Below are 25347 nucleotides of genomic sequence, written 5' to 3'. Positions count from 1 at the left end.
AATATGTTTTTATCGAAAAGTCATATACTGCAAAATGGACAAGTGCTGAAATCGCACAGTTACATAGGTTGTGCAACCGCAAAAGCAATACTAGAGTACCAGTGTTTTCCACTGTCCAAAAAAACCTGTGCTGAAAAAAAATATTTTTATCGAAAAGTCATATACTGCAAAATGGACAAGTACTGAAATCGAACAGTTACATACTTTATGCAACCGCCAAAGCAATACTGGAGTACCAGTGTTTTCCACTGTACAATAAAACTTGTACTGAAAAAAAATATTTTTTATCGAAAAGTCATATACTGCAAAATGGACAAGTGCTGAAATCGCTTAGTTACATACTTTGTGCAACGGCAAAAGCAACACTGGAGTACCAGCGTTTTCCAATGCATAATAAAGCTAATATTGAAAAAAAATATTTTTTATCGAAAAGTCATATACTGCAAAATGGACAAGCGCTGAAATCGAACATTTACATACGTTATGCAACCGCCAAAGCAATACTGGAGTACCACTGATTTCCTCTGTAAAAAAAAAACTTTGGGGAGAAAAAAATATTTTTTATCGAAAAGTCATATACTGCAAAATGGACAAGTGCTGAAATCGAACAGTTACATACGTTATGCAACCGCCAAAGCAATAATGAGTAGCAATGTTTTCCACTGAACAATAAAACTTGTACTTAAAAAAATATTTTTTTTTTGAATTCGTCTACTGCAAAATGGACAAGTGCTGAAATGGAGCAGTTACATACGTTGTGCAACCGCAAAAGCAATACTGGAGAACCAGTGTTTTCCACTGTACAAAAAAACCTGTGCTGAAAAAAATGTTTGTATCGAAAAGTCATATACTGCAAAATGGACAAGTGCTGAAATCGCACAGTTACATACGTTGTGCAACCGCAAATGCAATACTGGAGTACCAGTGTTTTCCATTGTATAACAAAACTTGAACCGGAAAAAATATTTCTTTCATCGAAAAGGCATATACTGCAAAATCGACAAGTGCTGAAATCGCACAGTTACATACGTTGTGCAACTGCAAAAGCAATACTGGAGTACCAGTGTTTTCCATTGAATAATAAAACTTGAACCGGAAACAATATTTCTTTCATCGAAAAGGCATATACTGCAAAATCGACAAGTGCTGAAATCGCACAGTTACATACGTTGTGCAACCGCAAAAGAAATACTGGAGTGCCAGTGTTTTCCACTGTATAATAAAGCTTGTTCTGAAAAAAAATATTTTTTATCGAAAAGTCATATACTGCAAAATGGACAAGTGCTGAAATCGAACAGTTATATACGTTATGCAACAGCCAAAGCAATACTGGAGGTCCACTGCAAAAAAAAAACTTTGGGGAGAAAAAAATATTTTTATCGAAAAGTCATATACTGCAAAATGGACAAGTGCTGAAATCGCACAGTTACATACGTTGTGCAACCGCCAAAGCAATACTGGAGTACCAGTGTTCTCCACTGCACAAAAAAACCTGTGCTGAAAAATATGTTTTTATCGAAAAGTCATATACTGCAAAATGGACAAGTGCTGAAATCGCACAGTTACATAGGTTGTGCAACCGCAAAAGCAATACTAGAGTACCAGTGTTTTCCACTGTCCAAAAAAACCTGTGCTGAAAAAAAATATTTTTATCGAAAAGTCATATACTGCAAAATGGACAAGTACTGAAATCGAACAGTTACATACTTTATGCAACCGCCAAAGCAATACTGGAGTACCAGTGTTTTCCACTGTACAATAAAACTTGTACTGAAAAAAAATATTTTTTATCGAAAAGTCATATACTGCAAAATGGACAAGTGCTGAAATCGCTTAGTTACATACTTTGTGCAACGGCAAAAGCAACACTGGAGTACCAGCGTTTTCCAATGCATAATAAAGCTAATATTGAAAAAAAATATTTTTTATCGAAAAGTCATATACTGCAAAATGGACAAGCGCTGAAATCGAACATTTACATACGTTATGCAACCGCCAAAGCAATACTGGAGTACCACTGATTTCCTCTGTAAAAAAAAAACTTTGGGGAGAAAAAAATATTTTTTATCGAAAAGTCATATACTGCAAAATGGACAAGTGCTGAAATCGAACAGTTACATACGTTATGCAACCGCCAAAGCAATAATGAGTAGCAATGTTTTCCACTGAACAATAAAACTTGTACTTAAAAAAATATTTTTTTTTTGAATTCGTCTACTGCAAAATGGACAAGTGCTGAAATGGAGCAGTTACATACGTTGTGCAACCGCAAAAGCAATACTGGAGAACCAGTGTTTTCCACTGTACAAAAAAACCTGTGCTGAAAAAAAATCTTTTTATCGAAAAGTCATATACGGCAAAATGGACAAGTGCTGAAATCGAACAGTTACATACGTTGTGCAACCGCAAAAGCAATACTGGAGTATCAGTGTTTTCCACTGTATAATAAAACTTGTACTGAAAAAAAATATTGTTTATCGAAAAGTCATATACTGCAAAATGGACAAGTGCTGAAATCGCACAGTAACATACGTTGTGCAACCGCAAAAGCAATACTGGAGAACCAGTGTTTTCCACTGTACAAAAAAACCTGTGCTGAAAAAAAATATTTTTATCGAAAAGTCTTATACGGCAAAATGGACAAGTGCTGAAATCGCACAGTTACATACGTTGTACAACCGCAAAAGAAATACTGGAGTACCAGTGTTTTCCATTGTATAATAAAACTTGAATCGGAAAAAAATATTTTTTATCAAAAAGTCATATACTGCAAAATGGAAAAGTGCTGAAATGGCACAGTTACATACTTTGTGCAACGGCAAAAGCAACACTGGAGTACCAGCGTTTTCCAATGCATAATAAAGCTAATATTGAAAAAAAATATTTTTTATCGAAAAGTCATATACTGCAAAATGGACAAGCGCTGAAATCGAACATTTACATACGTTATGCAACCGCCAAAGCAATACTGGAGTACCACTGATTTCCTCTGTAAAAAAAAAACTTTGGGGAGAAAAAAAAAATTTTTATCGAAAAGTCATATACTGCAAAATGGACAAGTGCTGAAATCGAACAGTTACATACGTTATGCAACCGCCAAAGCAATACTGAGTAGCAATGTTTTCCACTGTACAATAAAACTTGTACTGAAAAAAAATATTTTTTTTTTTAATTCGTCTACTGCATAATGGACAAGTGCTGAAATGGCGCAGTTACATACGTTGTGCAACCGCAAAAGCAATACTGGAGAACCAGTGTTTTCCACTGTACAAAAAAACCTGTGCTGAAAAAAAATCTTTTTATCGAAAAGTCATATACGGCAAAATGGACAAGTGCTGAAATCGAACAGTTACATACGTTGTGCAACCGCAAAAGCAATACTGGAGTACCAGTGTTTTCCACTGTATAATAAAACTTGTACTGAAAAAAAATATTGTTTATCGAAAAGTCATATACTGCAAAATGGACAAGTGCTGAAATCGCACAGTAACATACGTTGTGCAACCGCAAAAGCAATACTGGAGAACCAGTGTTTTCCACTGTACAAAAAAACCTGTGCTGAAAAAAAATATTTTTATCGAAAAGTCTTATACGGCAAAATGGACAAGTGCTGAAATCGCACAGTTACATACGTTGTACAACCGCAAAAGAAATACTGGAGTACCAGTGTTTTCCATTGTATAATAAAACTTGAATCGGAAAAAAATATTTTTTATCAAAAAGTCATATACTGCAAAATGGAAAAGTGCTGAAATGGCACAGTTACATACGTTGTGCAACCGCAAAAGAAATACTGGAGTACCAGTGTTTTCCATTGTATAATAAAACTTGAATCGGAAAAAAATATTTTTTATCAAAAAGTCATATACTGCAAAATGGAAAAGTGCTGAAATGGCACAGTTACATACTTTGTGCAACGGCAAAAGCAACACTGGAGTACCAGCGTTTTCCAATGCATAATAAAGCTAATATTGAAAAAAAATATTTTTTATCGAAAAGTCATATACTGCAAAATGGACAAGCGCTGAAATCGAACATTTACATACGTTATGCAACCGCCAAAGCAATACTGGAGTACCACTGATTTCCTCTGTAAAAAAAAAACTTTGGGGAGAAAAAAATATTTTTTATCGAAAAGTCATATACTGCAAAATGGACAAGTGCTGAAATCGAACAGTTACATACGTTATGCAACCGCCAAAGCAATACTGAGTAGCAATGTTTTCCACTGTACAATAAAACTTGTACTGAAAAAAAATATTTTTTTTTTAATTCGTCTACTGCATAATGGACAAGTGCTGAAATGGCGCAGTTACATACGTTGTGCAACCGCAAAAGCAATACTGGAGAACCAGTGTTTTCCACTGTACAAAAAAACCTGTGCTGAAAAAAAATCTTTTTATCGAAAAGTCATATACGGCAAAATGGACAAGTGCTGAAATCGAACAGTTACATACGTTGTGCAACCGCAAAAGCAATACTGGAGTACCAGTGTTTTCCACTGCATAATAAAACTTGAACCGGAAAAAAATATTTCTTTCATCGCAAAGGCATATACTGCAAAATCGACAAGTTCTGAAATCGCACAGTTACATACGTTGTGCAACCGCAAAAGCAATACTGGAGTACCAGTGTTTTCCATTGTATAATAAAACTTGAACCGGAAAAAATATTTCTTTCGTCGAAAATTCATATACCGCAAAACCGACAAGTGCTGAAATCGCACAGTTACATACGTTGTGCAACCGCAAAAGCAATACTGGAGTACCAGTGTTTTCCATTGTATAACAAAACTCGAACCGGAAAAAATATTTCTTTCATCGAAAAGGCATATACTGCAAAATCGACAAGTGCTGAAATCGCACAGTTACATACGTTGTGCAACCGCAAAAGAAATACTGGGGTGCCAGTGTTTTCCACTCCATAATAAAACTTGAACCGGAAAAAAATATTTCTTTCATCGAAAAGGCATATACTGCAAAATCGACAAGTGCTGAAATCGCACAGTTACATATGTTGTGCAACCGCAAAAGCAATACTGGAGTACCAGTGTTTTCCATTGTATAATAAAACTTGAACCGGAAAAAATATTTCTTTCATCGAAAAGGCATATACCGCAAAACCGACAAGTGCTGAAATCGAACAGTTACATACGTTGTGCAACCGCAAAAGCAATACTGGAGTACCAGTGTTTTCCACTGCACAAAAAAACCTGTGCTGAAAAAAATGTTTGTATCGAAAAGTCATATACTGCAAAATGGACAAGTGCTGAAATCGCACAGTTACATACGTTGTGCAACCGCAAATGCAATACTGGAGTACCAGTGTTTTCCATTGTATAACAAAACTTGAACCGGAAAAAATATTTCTTTCATCGAAAAGGCATATACTGCAAAATCGACAAGTGCTGAAATCGCACAGTTACATACGTTGTGCAACTGCAAAAGCAATACTGGAGTACCAGTGTTTTCCATTGTGTAATAAAACTTGAACCGGAAAAAATATTTCTTTCATCGAAAAGGCATATACTGCAAAATCGACAAGTGCTGAAATCGCACAGTTACATACGTTGTGCAACCGCAAAAGAAATACTGGAGTGCCAGTGTTTTCCACTGTATAATAAAACTTGAACCGGAAAAAAATATTTTTTATCAAAAAGTCATATACTGCAAAATGGAAAAGTGCTGAAATGGCACAGTTACATACGTTGTGCAACCGCCAAAGCAATACTGGAGTACCAGTGTTCTCCACTGCACAAAAAAACCTGTGCTGAAAAAAATGTTTTTATCGAAAAGTCATATACTGCAAAATGGACAAGTGCTGAAATCGCACAGTTACATAGGTTGTGCAACCGCAAATGCAATACTAGAGTACCAGTGTTTTCCACTGTACAAAAAAACCTGTGCTGAAAAAAAATATTTTTATCGAAAAGTCATATACTGCAAAATGGACAAGTACTGAAATCGAACAGTTACATACTTTATGCAACCGGCAAAGCAATACTGGAGTACCAGTGTTTTCCACTGTACAATAAAACTTGTACTGAAAAAAAATATTTTTTATCGAAAAGTCATATACTGCAAAATGGACAAGTGCTGAAATCGCTTAGTTACATACTTTGTGCAACGGCAAAAGCAACACTGGAGTACCAGCGTTTTCCAATGCATAATAAAGCTAATATTGAAAAAAAATATTTTTTATCGAAAAGTCATATACTGCAAAATGGACAAGCGCTGAAATCGAACATTTACATACGTTATGCAACCGCCAAAGCAATACTGGAGTACCACTGATTTCCTCTGTAAAAAAAAAACTTTGGGGAGAAAAAAATATTTTTTATCGAAAAGTCATATACTGCAAAATGGACAAGTGCTGAAATCGAACAGTTACATACGTTATGCAACCGCCAAAGCAATAATGAGTAGCAATGTTTTCCACTGAACAATAAAACTTGTACTTAAAAAAATATTTTTTTTTTTAATTCGTCTACTGCAAAATGGACAAGTGCTGAAATGGAGCAGTTACATACGTTGTGCAACCGCAAAAGCAATACTGGAGAACCAGTGTTTTCCACTGTACAAAAAAACCTGTGCTGAAAAAAAATCTTTTTATCGAAAAGTCATATACGGCAAAATGGACAAGTGCTGAAATCGAACAGTTACATACGTTGTGCAACCGCAAAAGCAATACTGGAGTACCAGTGTTTTCCACTGTATAATAAAACTTGTACTGAAAAAAAATATTGTTTATCGAAAAGTCATATACTGCAAAATGGACAAGTGCTGAAATCGCACAGTAACATACGTTGTGCAACCGCAAAAGCAATACTGGAGAACCAGTGTTTTCCACTGTACAAAAAAACCTGTGCTGAAAAAAAATATTTTTATCGAAAAGTCTTATACGGCAAAATGGACAAGTGCTGAAATCGCACAGTTACATACGTTGTACAACCGCAAAAGAAATACTGGAGTACCAGTGTTTTCCATTGTATAATAAAACTTGAATCGGAAAAAAATATTTTTTATCAAAAAGTCATATACTGCAAAATGGAAAAGTGCTGAAATGGCACAGTTACATACGTTGTGCAACCGCAAAAGAAATACTGGAGTACCAATGTTTTCCATTGTATAATAAAACTTGAATCGGAAAAAAATATTTTTTATCAAAAAGTCATATACTGCAAAATGGAAAAGTGCTGAAATGGCACAGTTACATACTTTGTGCAACGGCAAAAGCAACACTGGAGTACCAGCGTTTTCCAATGCATAATAAAGCTAATATTGAAAAAAAATATTTTTTATCGAAAAGTCATATACTGCAAAATGGACAAGCGCTGAAATCGAACATTTACATACGTTGTGCAACCGCCAAAGCAATACTGGAGTACCACTGATTTCCTCTGTAAAAAAAAAACTTTGGGGAGAAAAAAATATTTTTTATCGAAAAGTCATATACTGCAAAATGGACAAGTGCTGAAATCGAACAGTTACATACGTTATGCAACCGCCAAAGCAATACTGAGTAGCAATGTTTTCCACTGTACAATAAAACTTGTACTGAAAAAAAATATTTTTTTTTTAATTCGTCTACTGCATAATGGACAAGTGCTGAAATGGCGCAGTTACATACGTTGTGCAACCGCAAAAGCAATACTGGAGAACCAGTGTTTTCCACTGTACAAAAAAACCTGTGCTGAAAAAAAATCTTTTTATCGAAAAGTCATATACGGCAAAATGGACAAGTGCTGAAATCGAACAGTTACATACGTTGTGCAACCGCAAAAGCAATACTGGAGTACCAGTGTTTTCCACTGCATAATAAAACTTGAACCGGAAAAAAATATTTCTTTCATCGCAAAGGCATATACTGCAAAATCGACAAGTTCTGAAATCGCACAGTTACATACGTTGTGCAACCGCAAAAGCAATACTGGAGTACCAGTGTTTTCCATTGTATAATAAAACTTGAACCGGAAAAAATATTTCTTTCGTCGAAAATTCATATACCGCAAAACCGACAAGTGCTGAAATCGCACAGTTACATACGTTGTGCAACCGCAAAAGCAATACTGGAGTACCAGTGTTTTCCATTGTATAACAAAACTCGAACCGGAAAAAATATTTCTTTCATCGAAAAGGCATATACTGCAAAATCGACAAGTGCTGAAATAGCACAGTTACATACGTTGTGCAACCGCAAAAGAAATACTGGGGTGCCAGTGTTTTCCACTCCATAATAAAACTTGAACCGGAAAAAAATATTTCTTTCATCGAAAAGGCATATACTGCAAAATCGACAAGTGCTGAAATCGCACAGTTACATACGTTGTGCAACCGCAAAAGCAATACTGGAGTACCAGTGTTTTCCATTGTATAATAAAACTTGAACCGGAAAAAATATTTCTTTCATCGAAAAGGCATATACCGCAAAACCGACAAGTGCTGAAATCGAACAGTTACATACGTTGTGCAACCGCAAAAGCAATACTGGAGTACCAGTGTTTTCCACTGCACAAAAAAACCTGTGCTGAAAAAAATGTTTGTATCGAAAAGTCATATACTGCAAAATGGACAAGTGCTGAAATCGCACAGTTACATACGTTGTGCAACCGCAAATGCAATACTGGAGTACCAGTGTTTTCCTATGTATAACAAAACTTGAACCGGAAAAAATATTTCTTTCATCGAAAAGGCATATACTGCAAAATCGACAAGTGCTGAAATCGCTTAGTTACATACGTTGTGCAACTGCAAAAGCAATACTGGAGTACCAGTGTTTTCCATTGTGTAATAAAACTTGAACCGGAAAAAATATTTCTTTCATCGAAAAGGCATATACTGCAAAATCGACAAGTGCTGAAATCGCACAGTTACATACGTTGTGCAACCGCAAAAGAAATACTGGAGTGCCAGTGTTTTCCACTGTATAATAAAACTTGAACCGGAAAAAAATATTTTTTATCAAAAAGTCATATACTGCAAAATGGAAAAGTGCTGAAATGGCACAGTTACATACGTTGTGCAACCGCCAAAGCAATACTGGAGTACCAGTGTTCTCCACTGCACAAAAAAACCTGTGCTGAAAAAAATGTTTTTATCGAAAAGTCATATACTGCAAAATGGACAAGTGCTGAAATCGCACAGTTACATAGGTTGTGCAACCGCAAATGCAATACTAGAGTACCAGTGTTTTCCACTGTACAAAAAAACCTGTGCTGAAAAAAAATATTTTTATCGAAAAGTCATATACTGCAAAATGGACAAGTACTGAAATCGAACAGTTACATACTTTATGCAACCGGCAAAGCAATACTGGAGTACCAGTGTTTTCCACTGTACAATAAAACTTGTACTGAAAAAAAATATTTTTTATCGAAAAGTCATATACTGCAAAATGGACAAGTGCTGAAATCGCTTAGTTACATACTTTGTGCAACGGCAAAAGCAACACTGGAGTACCAGCGTTTTCCAATGCATAATAAAGCTAATATTGAAAAAAAATATTTTTTATCGAAAAGTCATATACTGCAAAATGGACAAGCGCTGAAATCGAACATTTACATACGTTATGCAACCGCCAAAGCAATACTGGAGTACCACTGATTTCCTCTGTAAAAAAAAAACTTTGGGGAGAAAAAAATATTTTTTATCGAAAAGTCATATACTGCAAAATGGACAAGCGCTGAAATCGAACAGTTACATACGTTATGCAACCGCCAAAGCAATACTGAGTAGCAATGTTTTCCACTGAACAATAAAACTTGTTCTTAAAAAAATATTTTTTTTTTAATTCGTCTACTGCAAAATGGACAAGTGCTGAAATGGAGCAGTTACATACGTTGTGCAACCGCAAAAGCAATACTGGAGAACCAGTGTTTTCCACTTTACAAAAAAACCTGTGCTGAAAAAAAATCTTTTTATCGAAAAGTCATATACGGCAAAATGGACAAGTGCTGAAATCGAACAGTTACATACGTTGTGCAACCGCAAAAGCAATACTGGAGTACCAGTGTTTTCCACTGTATAATAAAACTTGTGCTGAAAAAAAATATTGTTTATCGAAAAGTCATATACTGCAAAATGGACAAGTGCTGAAATCGCACAGTAACATACGTTGTGCAACCGCAAAAGCAATACTGGAGAACCAGTGTTTTCCACTGTACAAAAAAACCTGTGCTGAAAAAAAATATTTTTATCGAAAAGTCTTATACGGCAAAATGGACAAGTGCTGAAATCGAACAGTTACATACGTTATGCAACCGCAAAAGCAATACTGAGTAGCAATGTTTTCCACTGTATAATAAAACTTGTACTGAAAAAAACATATTTTTATCGATAATTCATATACGGCAAAATGAACAAGTGCTGAAATCGAACAGTTACATACGTTGTGCAACCGCAAAAGCAATACTGGAGTACCAGTGTTTTCCACTGCATAATAAAACTTGTACTGAAAAAAACATATTTTTATCGAAAAGTCACATACTGCAAAATGGACAAGTGCTGATATCGTACAGTTACATACGTTGTGCAACCGCAAAAGCAATACTGAGTAGCAATGTTTTCCACTGCATAATAAAACTTGTACTGAAAAAAAATATTTTTTTTGAAAATTCGTATACTGCAAAATGGACAAGTGCTGAAATGGCGCAGTTACATACGTTGTGCAACCGCAAAAGCAATACTGGAAAACCAGTGTTTTCCACTGCACAAAAAAACCTGTGCTGAAAAAAAATATTTTTATCGAAAAGTCTTATACGGCAAAATGGACAAGTGCTGAAATCGAACAGTTACATACGTTGTGCAACCGCAAAAGCAATACTGGGGTACCAGTGTTTTCCACTGCATAATAAAACTTGAACCGGAAAAAAATATTTCTTTCATCGAAAAGGCATATACTGCAAAATCGACAAGTGCTGAAATCGCACAGTTACATACGTTGTGCAACCGCAAAAGCAATACTGGAGTACCAGTGTTTTCCATTGTATAATAAAACTTGAACCGGAAAAAATATTTCTTTCGTCGAAAATTCATATACCGCAAAACCGACAAATCGAACATTTACATACGTTATGCAACCGCCAAAGCAATACTGGAGTACCACTGATTTCCTCTGTAAAAAAAAAACTTTGGGGAGAAAAAAATATTTTTTATCGAAAAGTCATATACTGCAAAATGGACAAGTGCTGAAATCGAACAGTTACATACGTTATGCAACCGCCAAAGCAATACTGAGTAGCAATGTTTTCCATTGTATAACAAAACTTGAACCGGAAAAAATATTTCTTTCATCGAAAAGGCATATACGGCAAAATGGACAAGTGCTGAAATCGAACAGTTACATACGTTGTACAACCGCAAAAGAAATACTGGAGTACCAGTGTTTTCCATTGTATAATAAAACTTGAATCGGAAAAAAATATTTTTTATCAAAAAGTCATATACTGCAAAATGGAAAAGTGCTGAAATCGCACAGTTACATACGTTGTGCAACCGCAAAAGCAATACTGGAGTACCAGTGTTTTCCATTGTATAACAAAACTTGAACCGGAAAAAATATTTCTTTCATCGAAAAGTCATATACTGCAAAATGGACAAGTGCTGAAATCGCACAGTAACATACGTTGTGCAACCGCAAAAGCAATACTGGAGAACCAGTGTTTTCCACTGTACAAAAAAACCTGTGCTGAAAAAAAATATTTTTATCGAAAAGTCTTATACGGCAAAATGGACAAGTGCTGAAATCGAACAGTTACATACGTTGTACAACCGCAAAAGAAATACTGGAGTACCAGTGTTTTCCATTGTATAATAAAACTTGAATCGGAAAAAAATATTTTTTATCAAAAAGTCATATACTGCAAAATGGAAAAGTGCTGAAATCGCACAGTTACATACGTTGTGCAACCACAAAAGCAATACTGGAGTGCCAGTGTTTTCCACTGTATAATAAAACTTGAACCGGAAAAAAATATTTTTTATCAAAAAGTCATACACGGCAAAATGGAAAAGTGCTGAAATGGCACAGTTACATACGCTGTGCAACCGCAAAAGCAATACTGAGCAGCAATGTTTTCCACTGTATAATAAAACTTGTACAAAAAAAAAATATTGTTTTTGAAAATTCGTATACTGCAAAACGGACAAGTGCTGAAATGGCGCAGTTACATACGTTGTGCAACCGCATTAGCAAAACTATGGAATACCAGTGTTTTCCACTCTAAAAAAAACTTGTACAAAAAAAAACAATTATATTCATCGAAAAGTCATATACTGCAAAATGGACAAGAGCTGAAATCGCACAGTTACATACATTGTGCAACTGCAAAAGCAATACTGGAGTACCAATGTTTTCCACTGTATAATAAAACTTGCACTAAAAAAATATATTTTTATCGATAATTCTTATGCTGCAAATACGTTGTGCAACCGCAAAAGCAATACTGAGTAGCAATGTTTTCCACTGTATAATAAAACTTGTACTGAAAAAAAAATATTTTTATCGAAAATTCATATACGGCAAAATGGACAAGTGCTGAAATCGAACAGTTACATACGTTATGCAACTGCAAAAGCAATACTGGAGTACCAATGTTTTCCACTGTATAATAAAACTTGTACTAAAAAAAAAATATTTTTATCGATAATTCTTATGCTGCAAATACGTTGTGCAACCGCAAAAGCAATACTGAGTAGCAATGTTTTCCACTGTATAATAAAACTTGTACTGAAAAAAAAATATTTTTATCGAAAAGTCATATACGGCAAAATGGACAAGTGCTGAAATCGAACAGTTACATACGTTATGCAACCGCAAAAGCAATACTGGAGTACCAGTGTTTTCCAATGTATAATAAAACTTGTACTGAAAAAAACATATTCTTATCGATAATTCATATACTGCAAAATGGACAAGTGCTGAAATCGAACAGTTACATACGTTGTGCAACCGCAAAAGCAATACTGGAGTACCAGTGTTTTCCACTGCACAAAAAAACCTGTGCTGAAAAAAATGTTTGTATCGAAAAGTCATATACTGCAAAATGGACAAGTGCTGAAATCGCACAGTTACATACGTTGTGCAACCGCAAATGCAATACTGGAGTACCAGTGTTTTCCACTGTACAAAAAAACCTGTGCTGAAAAAAAATATTGTTTATCGAAAAGTCATATACTGCAAAATGGACAAATGCTGAAATCGCACAGTTACATACGTTGTGCAACCGCAAAAGCAATACTGAGTAGCAATGTTTTCCACTGTATAATAAAACTTGTACTAAAAAAAAAATATTTTTGTCGATAATTCTTATGCTGCAAATACGTTGTGCAACCGCAAAAGCAATACTGAGTAGCAATGTTTTCCACTGCATAATAAAACTTGTACTGAAAAAAGATATTTTTTATGAAAATTCGTATACTGCAAAATGGACAAGTGCTGAAATGGCGCAGTTGCATACGTTGTGCAACCGCAAATGCAATACTGGAGAACCAGTGTTTTCCACTGTACAAAAAAACCTGTGCTGAAAAAAAAATATTTTTATCGAAAAGTCATATACGGCAAAATGGACAAGTGCTGAAATCGAACAGTTACATACGTTATGCAACCGCAAAAGCAATACTGAGTAGCAATGTTTTCCACTGTATAATAAAACTTGTACTGAAAAAAACATATTTTTATCGATAATTCATATACGGCAAAATGGACAAGTGCTGAAATCGAACAGTTACATACGTTGTGCAACCGCAAAAGCAATACTGGAGTACCAGTGTTTTCCACTGTGTAATAAAACTTGTACTGAAAAAACATATTTTTATCGAAAAGTCAGATACTGCAAAATGGACAAGTGCTGATATCGTACAGTTACATACGTTGTGCAACCGCAAAAACAATACTGGAGTACCAGTGTTTTCCACTGGATAATAAAACTTGTACTGAAAAAACATATTTTTATCGAAAAGTCATATACTGCAAAATGGACAAGTGCTGATATCGTACAGTTACATACGTTGTGCAACCGCAAAAACAATACTGGAGTACCAATGTTTTCCACTGTATAATAATGTTGAACCGGAAAAATTTTTTTCTTTCATCAAAAAGTCATATACTGCAAAATGGACAAGTGCTGAAACCGCACAGTTACATACGTTGTGCAACCGCAAAAGCAATACTGGAGTACCAGTGTTTTCCACTGGATAATAAAACTTAAATCGGATAAAAATATTTTTTATCGAAAAGTCATATACTGCAAAATGGACAAGTGCTGAAATGGCACAGTTACATACGTTGTGCAACTGCAAAAGCAATACTGAGTAGCAATGTTTTCCACTGCATAATAAAACTTGTACTGAAAAAAAATATTTTTTTTGAAAATTCGTATACTGCAAAATGGACAAGTGCTGAAATGGCGCAGTTACATACGTTGTGCAACCGCAAAAGCAATACTGGAAAACCAGTGTTTTCCACTGTACAAGAAAACCCGGTGCTGAAAAAAAATATTTTTATCGAAAAGTCTTATACGGCAAAATGGACAAGTGCTGAAATCGAACAGTTACATACGTTGTGCAACCGCAAAAGCAATACTGGAGTACCAGTGTTTTCCACTGTATAATAAAACTTGAACCGGAAAAAAATATTTCTTTCATCGAAAAGGCATATACTGCAAAATCGACAAGTGCTGAAATCGCACAGTTACATACGTTGTGCAACCGCAAAAGCAATAGTGGAGTACCAGTGTTTTCCACTGTATAATAAAACTTGAACCGGAAAAAAATATTTCTTTCATCGAAAAGGCATATACTGCAAAATCGACAAGTGCTGAAATCGCACAGTTACATACGTTGTGCAACCGCAAAAGCAATACTGGAGTACCAGTGTTTTCCATTGTATAATAAAACTTGAACCGGAAAAAAATATTTTTTATCAAAAAGTCATATACTGCAAAATGGAAAAGTGCTGAAATGGCACAGTTACATACCTTGTGCAACCGCAAAAGTAATACTGAGTAGCAATGTTTTCCACTGTATAATAAAACTCTTTCTGAAAAAAAATATTTTTTTTGAAAATTCGTATACTGCAAAACGGACAAGTGCTGAAATGGCGCAGTTACATACGTTGTGCAACCGCAAAAGCAATACTATGGAGTACCAGTGTTTTCCACTCTATAATAAAACTTGTACTAAAAAACAATTATTTTCATCGAAAAGTCATCTACTGCAAAATGGACAAGAGCTGAAATCGAACAGTTACATACGTTATGCAACCGCCAAAGCAATACTGGAGTACCAGTGTTTTCCACTGTACAACAAAAATTTTACTGAGAAAAAATTTTTTTTATCGAAAAGTCATATACTGCAAAATGGACAAGTGCTGAAATCGCACAGTTACATACGTTATGCAACCGCAAAAGCAATACTGAGTAGCAATGTTTTCCACTGTATAATAAAACTTGTACTGAAAAAAACATATTTTTATCGATAATTCATATACGGCAAAATGGACAAGTGCTGAAATCGAACAGTTACATACGTTGTGCAACCGCAAAAGCAATACTAGAGTACCAGTGTTTTCCACTGCATAATAAAACTTGTACTGAAAAAAACATATTTTTATCGAAAAGTCATATACTGCAAAATGGACAAGTGCTGATATCGTACAGTTACATACGTTGTGCAACCGCAAAAACAATACTGGAGTGCCAATGTTTTCCACTGTATAATAATGTTGAACCGGAAAAATTTTTTTTCTTTCATCTAAAAGTCATATACTGCAAAATCGACAAGTGCTGAAATCGCACAGTTACATACGTTGTGCAACCGCAAAAGCAATACTGAGTAGCAATGTTTTCCACTGCATAATAAAACTTGTACTGAAAAAAAATATTTTTTTTGAAAATTCGTATACTGCAAAATGGACAAGTGCTGAAATGGCGCAGTTACATACGTTGTGCAACCGCAAAAGCAATACTGGAAAACCAGTGTTTTCCACTGTACAAAAAAACCTGTGCTGAAAAAAAATATTTTTATCGAAAAGTCTTATACGGCAAAATGGACAAGTGCTGAAATCGAACAGTTACATACGTTGTGCAACCGCAAAAGCAATACTGGAGTACCAGTGTTTTCCACTGCATAATAAAACTTGAACCGGAAAAAAATATTTCTTTCATCGAAAAGGCATATACTGCAAAATCGACAAGTGCTGAAATCGCACAGTTACATACGTTGTGCAACCGCAAAAGCAATACTGGAGTACCAGTGTTTTCCATTGTATAATAAAACTTGAACCGGAAAAAATATTTCTTTCGTCGAAAATTCATATACTGCAAAATCGACAAGTGCTGAAATCGCACAGTTACATACGTTGTGCAACCGCAAAAGCAATACTGGAGTACCAGTGTTTTCCATTGTACAATAAAACTTGAACCGAAAAAAATATTTCTTTTATCGAAAAGGCATATACTGCAAAATCGACAAGTGCTGAAATCGCACAGTTACATACGTTGTGCAACTGCAAAAGCAATACTGGAGTACCAGTGTTTTCCATTGTATAATAAAACTTGAACCGGAAAAAATATTTCTTTCATCGAAAAGGCATATACTGCAAAATCGACAAGTGCTGAAATCGCACAGTTACATACGTTGTGCAACTGCAAAAGCAATACTGGAGTACCAGTGTTTTCCATTTTATAATAAAACTTGAACCGGAAAAAATATTTCTTTCATCGAAAAGGCATATACTGCAAAATCGACAAGTGCTGAAATCGCACAGTTACATACGTTGTGCAACCGCAAAAGAAATACTGGAGTACCAGTGTTTTCCATTGTATAATAAAACTTGAACCGGAAAAAATATTTCTTTCATCGAAAAGGCATATACTGCAAAACCGACAAGTGCTGAAATCGCACAGTTACATACGTTGTGCAACCGCAAAAGCAATACTGGAGTACCAGTGTTTTCCATTGTATAATAAAACTTGAACCGGAAAAAATATTTCTTTCATCGAAAAGGCATATACTGCAAAATCGACAAGTGCTGAAATCGCACAGTTACATACGTTGTGCAACTGCAAAAGCAATACTGGAGTACCAGTGTTTTCCATTGTATAATAAAACTTGAACCGGAAAAAATATTTCTTTCATCGAAAAGGCATATACTGCAAAATCGACAAGTGCTGAAATCGCACAGTTACATACGTTGTGCAACTGCAAAAGCAATACTGGAGTACCAGTGTTTTCCATTGTATAATAAAACTTGAACCGGAAAAAATATTTCTTTCATCGAAAAGGCATATACTGCAAAATCGACAAGTGCTGAAATCGCACAGTTACATACGTTGTGCAACCGCAAAAGCAATACTGGAGTACCAGTGTTTTCCATTGTATAATAAAACTTGAACCGGAAAAAATATTTCTTTCATCGAAAAGGCATATACTGCAAAATCGACAAGTGCTGAAATCGCACAGTTACATACGTTGTGCAACTGCAAAAGCAATACTGGAGTACCAGTGCTTTCCATTGTATAATAAAACTTGAACCGGAAAAAATATTTCTTTCATCGAAAAGGCATATACTGCAAAATCGACAAGTGCTGAAATCGCACAGTTACATACGTTGTGCAACCGCAAAAGAAATACTGGAGTGCCAGTGTTTTCCACTGTATAATAAAACTTGAACCGGAAAAAAATATTTTTTATCAAAAAGTCATATACTGCAAAATGGAAAAGTGCTGAAATGGCACAGTTACATACCTTGTGCAACCGCAAAAGCAATACTGAGTAGCAATGTTTTCCACTGTATAATAAAACTTCTACTGAAAAAAAATTATTTTCATCGAAAAGTCATATACTGCAAAATGGACAAGAGCTGAAATCGAACAGTTACATACTTTATGCAACCGCCAAAGCAATACTGGAGTACCAGTGTTTTCCACTGTACAACAAAAATTTTACTGAAAAAAAATATTTTTTATCGAAAAGTCATATACTGCAAAATGGACAAGTGCTGAAATCGCACAGTTACATACATTGTGCAACTGCAAATGCAATACTGGAGTACCAGTGTTTTCCACTGTACAAAAAAACCTGTGCTGAAAAAAAATATTTTTATCGAAAAGTCATATACTGCAAAATGGACAAGTGCTGAAATCGCACAGTTACATCATTGTGCAACTGCAAAAGCAATACTGGAGTAGCAATGTTTTCCACTGTATAATAAAACTTCTACTGAAAAAAAATTATTTTCATCGAAAAGTCATATACTGCAAAATGAACAAGAGCTGAAATCGAACAGTTACATACGTTATGCAACCGCCAAAGCAATACTGGAGTACCAGTGTTTTCCACTGTACAACAAAAATTTTACTGAAAAAAAATATTTTTTATCGAAAAGTCATATACTGCAAAATTGGCAAGTGCTGAAATCGAACAGTTACATACGTTATGCAACCGCCAAAGCAATACTGGAGTAACAGTGTTTTCCACTGTACAATAAAACTTGTACTGAAAAAAAATATTTTTTATCGAAAAGTCATATACTGCAAAATGGACAAGTGCTGAAATCGCACAGTTACATCATTGTGCAACTGCAAAAGCAATACTGGAGTAGCAATGTTTTCCACTGTATAATAAAACTTGTACTGAAAAAAGATATTTTTTATGAAAATTCGTATGCTGCAAAATGGACAAGTGTTGAAATGGCGCAGTTACATAGCCTACGTTGTGCAACCGCAAAAGCAATACTATGGATTACCAGTGTTTTCCACTTTATAATTAAAACTTGTACTAAAAAACAATTATTTTTATCGAATAGTCATATACTGCAAAATTTACAAGTGCTAAAATCGCACAGTTACATACGTTATGCAACCGCCAAAGCAATACTGGAGTACCAGTGTTTTCCACTGTACAAAAAAACCTGTGCTAAAAAAAATATTTTTTATCGAAAAGTCATATACTGCAAAATGGACAAGTGCTTAAATCGCCCAGTTACATACGTTGTGCAACCGCAAATGCAATACTGGAGTACCAGTGTTTTCCACTGTACAAAAAAACCTGTTCTGAAAAAAAATATTTTTATCGAAAAGTCATATACTGCAAAATGGACAAGTGCTGAAATCGCACAGTTACATACATTGTGCAACTGCAAAAGCAATACTGGAGTACGAATGTTTTCCACTGTATAATAAAACTTGTACTAAAAAAAAATATTTTTAGCGATAATTCTTATGCTGCAAATACGTTGTGCAACCGCAAAAGCAATACTGAGTAGCAATGTTTTCCACTGTATAATAAAACTTGTACTGACAGAAGATATTTTTTATGAAAATTCGTATACTGCAAAATGGACTAGTGCTGAAATGGCGCAGTTACATACGTTGTGCAACCGCAAAAGCAATACTATGGAGTACCAGTGTTTTCCACTGTATAATAAAACTTGTACTAAAAAACAATTATTTTTATCGAACAGTCATATACTGCAAAATTTACAAGTGCCAAAATCGCGCAGTTACATACGTTGTGCAACCGCAAATGCAATACTGGAGTACCAGTGTTTTCCACTGTACAAAAAAAACTGTGCTGAAAAAAATATTTTTGTCGAAAAGTCATATACGGCAAAATGGTCAAGTGCTGAAATCGAACAGTTACATGCGTTATGCAACCGACAAAGCAACACTGAAGTACCAGTGTTTTCCACTGTACAATAAAACTTATACTGAAAAAAAATATTTTTTATCGAAAAGTCATATACTGCAAAATGGACAAGTGCTGAAATCGCGCAGTTACATACATTGTGCAACTGCAAAAGCAATACTGGAGTAGCAATGTTTTCCACTATATAATAAAACTTGTGTTACATCTTATTTGCCAGCAATTGCCTGATTTCTATTTATGTGCCTTTTTTCTTTTTACTGCTATAATTGTTGTTGCAGTTTGTGACGTAACAGTTAACGGGTAGTTTTGTTGTTGATCTGAATACGTGGTTAATTCCCTTTTTGTGTCTGACTGCTGTGGAGCACGGTTCTATGTCGCAAAGGGCTTAATGATCGGTGAGTTGCTTATGCGTACAGGATAAACTGTATTATCGTTAACCATGATTGCTATTTGAACGCAATGGCGTAAGATGCCATTCGTTGTACCTGCAGCAAGACTTAATATTATTCGTTGTGTTTGCCATTCGTTGTACCTGCAGCAAAACTTAATATTATTCGTTGTGTTTATTGTGTGTATTTAAATTCCGTACAAGCGCATCTGGCATTGTAGGTTACGACAGATGGGTTAATCTCGAACATATGTGCTAATCGGGTTTTGGTTTTAATTTCACATTCACATTTTATTATAATCCGTCCATATTCGCATTTTTTCTCATTTCAATGATGTTATAAATACGCCTCGGCCTTAAGCTAAAAAAAAAGAGAGAACGGGGGAGACCGAATGAGAGAACGAATTACGCGCATACTAAGAAACATTGTTGGGAAAAAGTTGCATTGATTACTTACGTGTATTGAACCAAGGTATGTCTGTTTAGCGTTTTATGTTTTAATTAAAAAGTCGCAAAGGTAGTTTTTTTGGCAGATGATTTTAATAGTCTTAGGAGTCAAATAGACGAAGTGTTTCGTTCTGCAAACTTAGGTCCCTGCATACCTTGGGAAGTAAATGTGTCAAGACAAGTTACTTACACTGCTTTGTTAATTCTTAGAGTGTTCGTGCCATTTAATCAAGCGGTGTTTGTGGTTTGTTGTCACAACAATTGGTAAGCATTGTGTGTAACGTCGTAACGGGAATTTGTGACTATACATTGCTTCTTTGTTTAGGTGTAACACTGAACCAGCAATTTATACGTTTGCATGCCGGTTCCGAAAACAGTTGGTGAGCCTATATTGTATTTGTACATTGAAGTGCATTTGTTGATGTGATGCATTTTGTATAGAAACCGTCTTCTTTGTCCGAATAAAAAACTGCGAATATTTTAGGAGGAAGTTCAGGAGGCGCGTTTTAACCTTTCCCTCGTCGCTCCACGAACCGGGGAGCATCTGACGGGCGTTACACTCCCCTTTGTGTTGACTTTAATTTGATGAATCCAACATTTCTAGTTACGAACTATATTGCGAAAAATACATTAGTGGTTGACTGTGGCGAATTAAATAAATCATTTATGACGCGAACTCGTAGGTAACGCTACTGTCGGGTAAAAAGTGGTACTGACAGAATAACAGTGTTGTGTTGCATAATCAGCTAATTTGGTCGGTTTTTGCTAGCCTCAAAATTCAATTAATCTACTTCTATCTTTTGCTGTGAATGGACAAAAAGACAATGCTAAATTGACGGTTTGCTGTAAGAATTGGCGTGTTGTTTGTTTGTTGATTACGTGTTCGGCTGCGGCTGCGTTTCCCTGACTCCTCTTTGGTAGCGAACCAGACTTGGGTTTGTTTGTTTATTTGTCACCAGAATACGAACGAAACTTGTGTGCAGAACAGACGATTGATCCTACACAAGGCAAGCCAAAAATGTAGAATGAATCTCACCACAAAATATATACACACTTAATAACAACCAAGTATGCAATCGCGTGAGCCACGATACTGTCATTATGTCATTACGATCAATTTTCTCTGACATCTTATACTTAACTCAGGGAGTTCCGAGAAATGGTGTTATTACCTGGTCGATAAAAAATAGCAAGTCATTCCATAACATTACATAAGTTTGAAAAGCACATTACCTCAAAGTTTGAAACACACATTACGTCATAGCACGTTACACTAGCCTCACCCCAAAAAGTGTTTTACATAAACAGGCAAAAGAACCACGATGGAAAAGAGAAAAAAACGAGAAGAAACAAACAATAGTAGAAAACGAAAATAACACACACACGACAATGACACCAAATTGGAATAGAACATAGTACGTGACAACACGGAAAAAAAAGTAATATGGCACATCGGAATTAGTGTGTTAGGGACCATCTATGTTTTCGTTTGTTTTATATATTTTTTTTTTTCGGTTTTTCTGAGATTTTGGCATTTTTTTGTTTTTTATTTAACACCACTAAATGCAATCATTCCTCAACTTTCAATCCAAATTTGGATAAATTTGGCTTACATTGGAAGTAGGAACTACACACACATCCGTTCTAGCATCAGGTCCGTTATTGTTAGCCATAGGATAGGCGTTTACTTTTCCCCGGGCCATTTGAAGTCCGATTGGCACATAAAGTTTAAGAGCCCAGAATGTTAGAATTCCACCCCATATAAGAGCCAAAAAAAATAAGTATAAAAAAAATATTTATTTTTTAAATATTTACTCTTATAAAAGATCTGGTTATGTTACTAATGGCGGCAATAAAAACATTAGTTACTACGTTTTCTGCCGTTCTTAGTGACAAAACCCACATCAGCGTCGACATTACTCTTTAAGTTAGAGTTTATGTAATGATATAGCTTACCATGTGTAAGTCGAGCCTGTGACAGAGCCATTAACATGCTTGTCATGTCATCTAGGCCAGTGGAAGGTCTAGGGAATTCATTCATGATAGATTGATAGTCGAAAGTATGTAGGGTATAGTGAACGGGTGCTAATTGGGGAGTAAGATAATGCACCTGTGAGTTAACATGGGCTAAAGTGTAATAAACATCTCCCACTTTAAGGGACACAATTCTTCCCGGAATATAAGTCTCAAGGAACTTAACATTTTTGTAAACATAGCCATCGCGATAGTATTGTCCAATAATAGAGCGATTACTACTGGGGTCTTTAAATTGAATAAGAGGCCTAGTGGCAAATAAATTACCATGGCGCAGGTTACGTATAACAATTCCCGAAACTGGCTCACAAGTTATCGCGGCAACTACATCACTAATGGTAATGGCGGCTTTAGGCAATGCAAGGAGCTTACTTAGGGTCTCTCCTGGATATTGGCGAGCCAACAAGGAGTAAATAGTAGTAAGCAAAGACGTTAATTGGCATTCCAAATAATGTATATCAGCGGTCACATTAACGAACCCTTCACTCATTGTATCGCTCAATTCGGTCAAAAATAGGCCCATAGGATCCGAACTAGACGCAGAGCTACTATCATTAGAAAGAGGTTTCCTCGATTCAAAAAGGGGGGGAGAAAATCACGGAGAATTGTAGCTTCTTCAAGCGCTACAATTCTCCGTGACCAAAATCAACCCTCCAGGTGCACAAAAAGGAATATCGCTATAACAATCACCAACATTAGGCTGGCATTTTACACTGTCATGAATACTCATACCGAGATCTCTAATTTCCATTCGATAAGGGGCCGGCTTCCCTTTCTGAAAGTGGATAAGTAGATCATGAGTACCCAAAGGTGTTGCAACAGGACAATCAATGCAATGTGGAACTGTCCACACGTAAGAACGCATCCCGACAGTGCATGCGCCACGATGAATATTACAATTCGATAAAATTCCAAGGGCACTTTTCATTACCTTATTTATGTGATCATAAAGAACAATAGATTCGGTAAGAATAGCATTTCTGACACTACCATGCGCTGAAGTTGGCCAATGGTATTTAATTTCAAGCTTATTGCGAGTTGACCATGAGGACTTAGTTAAAGGAACCAAATTACCCATAGAGGTGGTTGTTCACAAGTGAAACAACCGAGAAACACAACAACAAGAAAGCACTGTAAAAGCAGCATGACCTTAGTCTCTGTATCTCAAAGGTTTCCTGATTTCTCGTCCTCTTCTTGTTTGTCTAATTGGTTCAACTGGCACGTCAGGAAGAGCCGAATCGGTCTCTCTTTTGACGGAACGTAGGGTCCTCCGACGACGCGATGATCCAATTCTGAAGTCCGTAGATATCCTCCGACGATCCGTAAAGGCGTAAAAAATCCGTCCGATAAAATATAGTCCAATTGAAGGAGATGTTTGTATATCCAATAGCGAAAGTGTACGGGAAAGATGGAAAGCGCACGCACACGAATAAATCCAAACGCTGAGGGTAGCAAAACGATGAAATCCGAGCGTACTCGAAAGAAACTCCGACGCTGAAGGTGGTGAAACGATGAAATCCGTGCGTACGCGACAGAACTCCGACGACCAAGGAAAGGGAACGATGAAGGTATTGAGCTCAATTGAATTGTCAGAGCTCACGTTGTTGAAACCTCAGGAAAGCACTCGTGAATGGAGAGAGAAAGGAACCGTTGGTGAATCCAGAGAGATTGATGGCAGGCAAATGGTCCAAGCAATGGAACAAAGGAACCCTGAAATTCTTAGCAAGATTTGAGAGGTTTTGCGCGTCAATTTGCGACTTGCGCAATCCAAGAAGACAGCGAAATACAAGCTGGAACGTGTGCTTGATTCGTATTCAATCAGAAGGTTATTTTGTTGAAAGATTATCAATAGAATCCTCGTGGCAGTTAGATGATGAAAGAATTTCGACCAAAAGTACAACTGAAGTGGTACTCACAGTCAAAGATTGTCGTTCGTCTCGAAAGAATGTCTTCACTCTTCTTGAATCTTGATTTTCAGGAAACTTCGCAGTGTCGGGGTCGCCAAATTGTAAGAATTGGCGTGTTGTTTGTTTGTTGATTACGTGTTCGGCTGCGGCTGCGTTTCCCTGACTCCTCGTGGCCGGGTAATGCAGCAATTTGTGGTGCGATTTACCATCGCATCCGTTGACAAAACAACTTTGACTGGAATCACAGTCACCAGCACGGTGGCCAGCCTTTAAACACTTAAAACACAAACCCATTGAACGCACGAACCTGCGTCGATCATTTCACGACATTTTCTTAAACTGGACACATGCGTCAAGAGAATGGCTCCCGTTGCACAGCAAACACTTCATTTGTACGTGTGTTTTGTCCTTACTTTTCGGCGCAGAAGTCGCCACAGTGCTGTGCGCAATTGCCTTCGGCCGGCGGCTTCCTTTGTTGTCTTCCTTCGATGAATACAGCGCCTTACCAAAAATCGAGTTTGCAACCTTGCTTTTTGGTGCTATAAACTGTGTAAGAGTCGCAAAGGTAGCTCTTTTTTCAGTGTCATGCTCAATCTGTGCGGACATCGAAGCCCAGTCCTTTCTCATGCTAAACGGGAGTTTCCTAATAACAGCCAACATGACATCCATGGAATCAACACTAGAAGCATGTCTTATATCACCATGTAGTGCCGTACAGCATTTGTCCAACAGCACAGATAATTTCATGAGACCATCGGGGTCGTTGTCTTTGACAACAGGAGCTGCCATCAGCTGTTCTTCGCATCTTTGTGCGATAATGTGAGGTTGGCCATATTCGTCATACAAGGTATGCCAGGCCAGCCTGTACCCTTCGGCTGGATCTTTCGCGTTAAAGCGTTAATTTTTTTCACGAATATGGGGCTTA

The 25347-nt window shown here is 36.2% G+C and overlaps 1 pseudogene; it reads right to left on the bottom strand.

Annotated features, from left to right (window-relative positions):
* Window positions 1-22064: 22064 nt before the first annotated feature.
* Window positions 22065-23596, bottom strand: LOC145895617 (uncharacterized; annotated as a pseudogene).
* Between the last annotated feature and the right edge of the window lie 1751 nt (window positions 23597-25347).

This window comes from Ascidia mentula, chromosome 3, assembly GCF_947561715.1.
Source record: "Ascidia mentula chromosome 3, kaAscMent1.1, whole genome shotgun sequence".
NCBI lineage: Eukaryota > Metazoa > Chordata > Ascidiacea > Phlebobranchia > Ascidiidae > Ascidia > Ascidia mentula.
The sequence above is the reverse complement of the archived record's forward strand: the minus strand, read 5'-3'. Positions and strand labels throughout refer to the sequence as shown.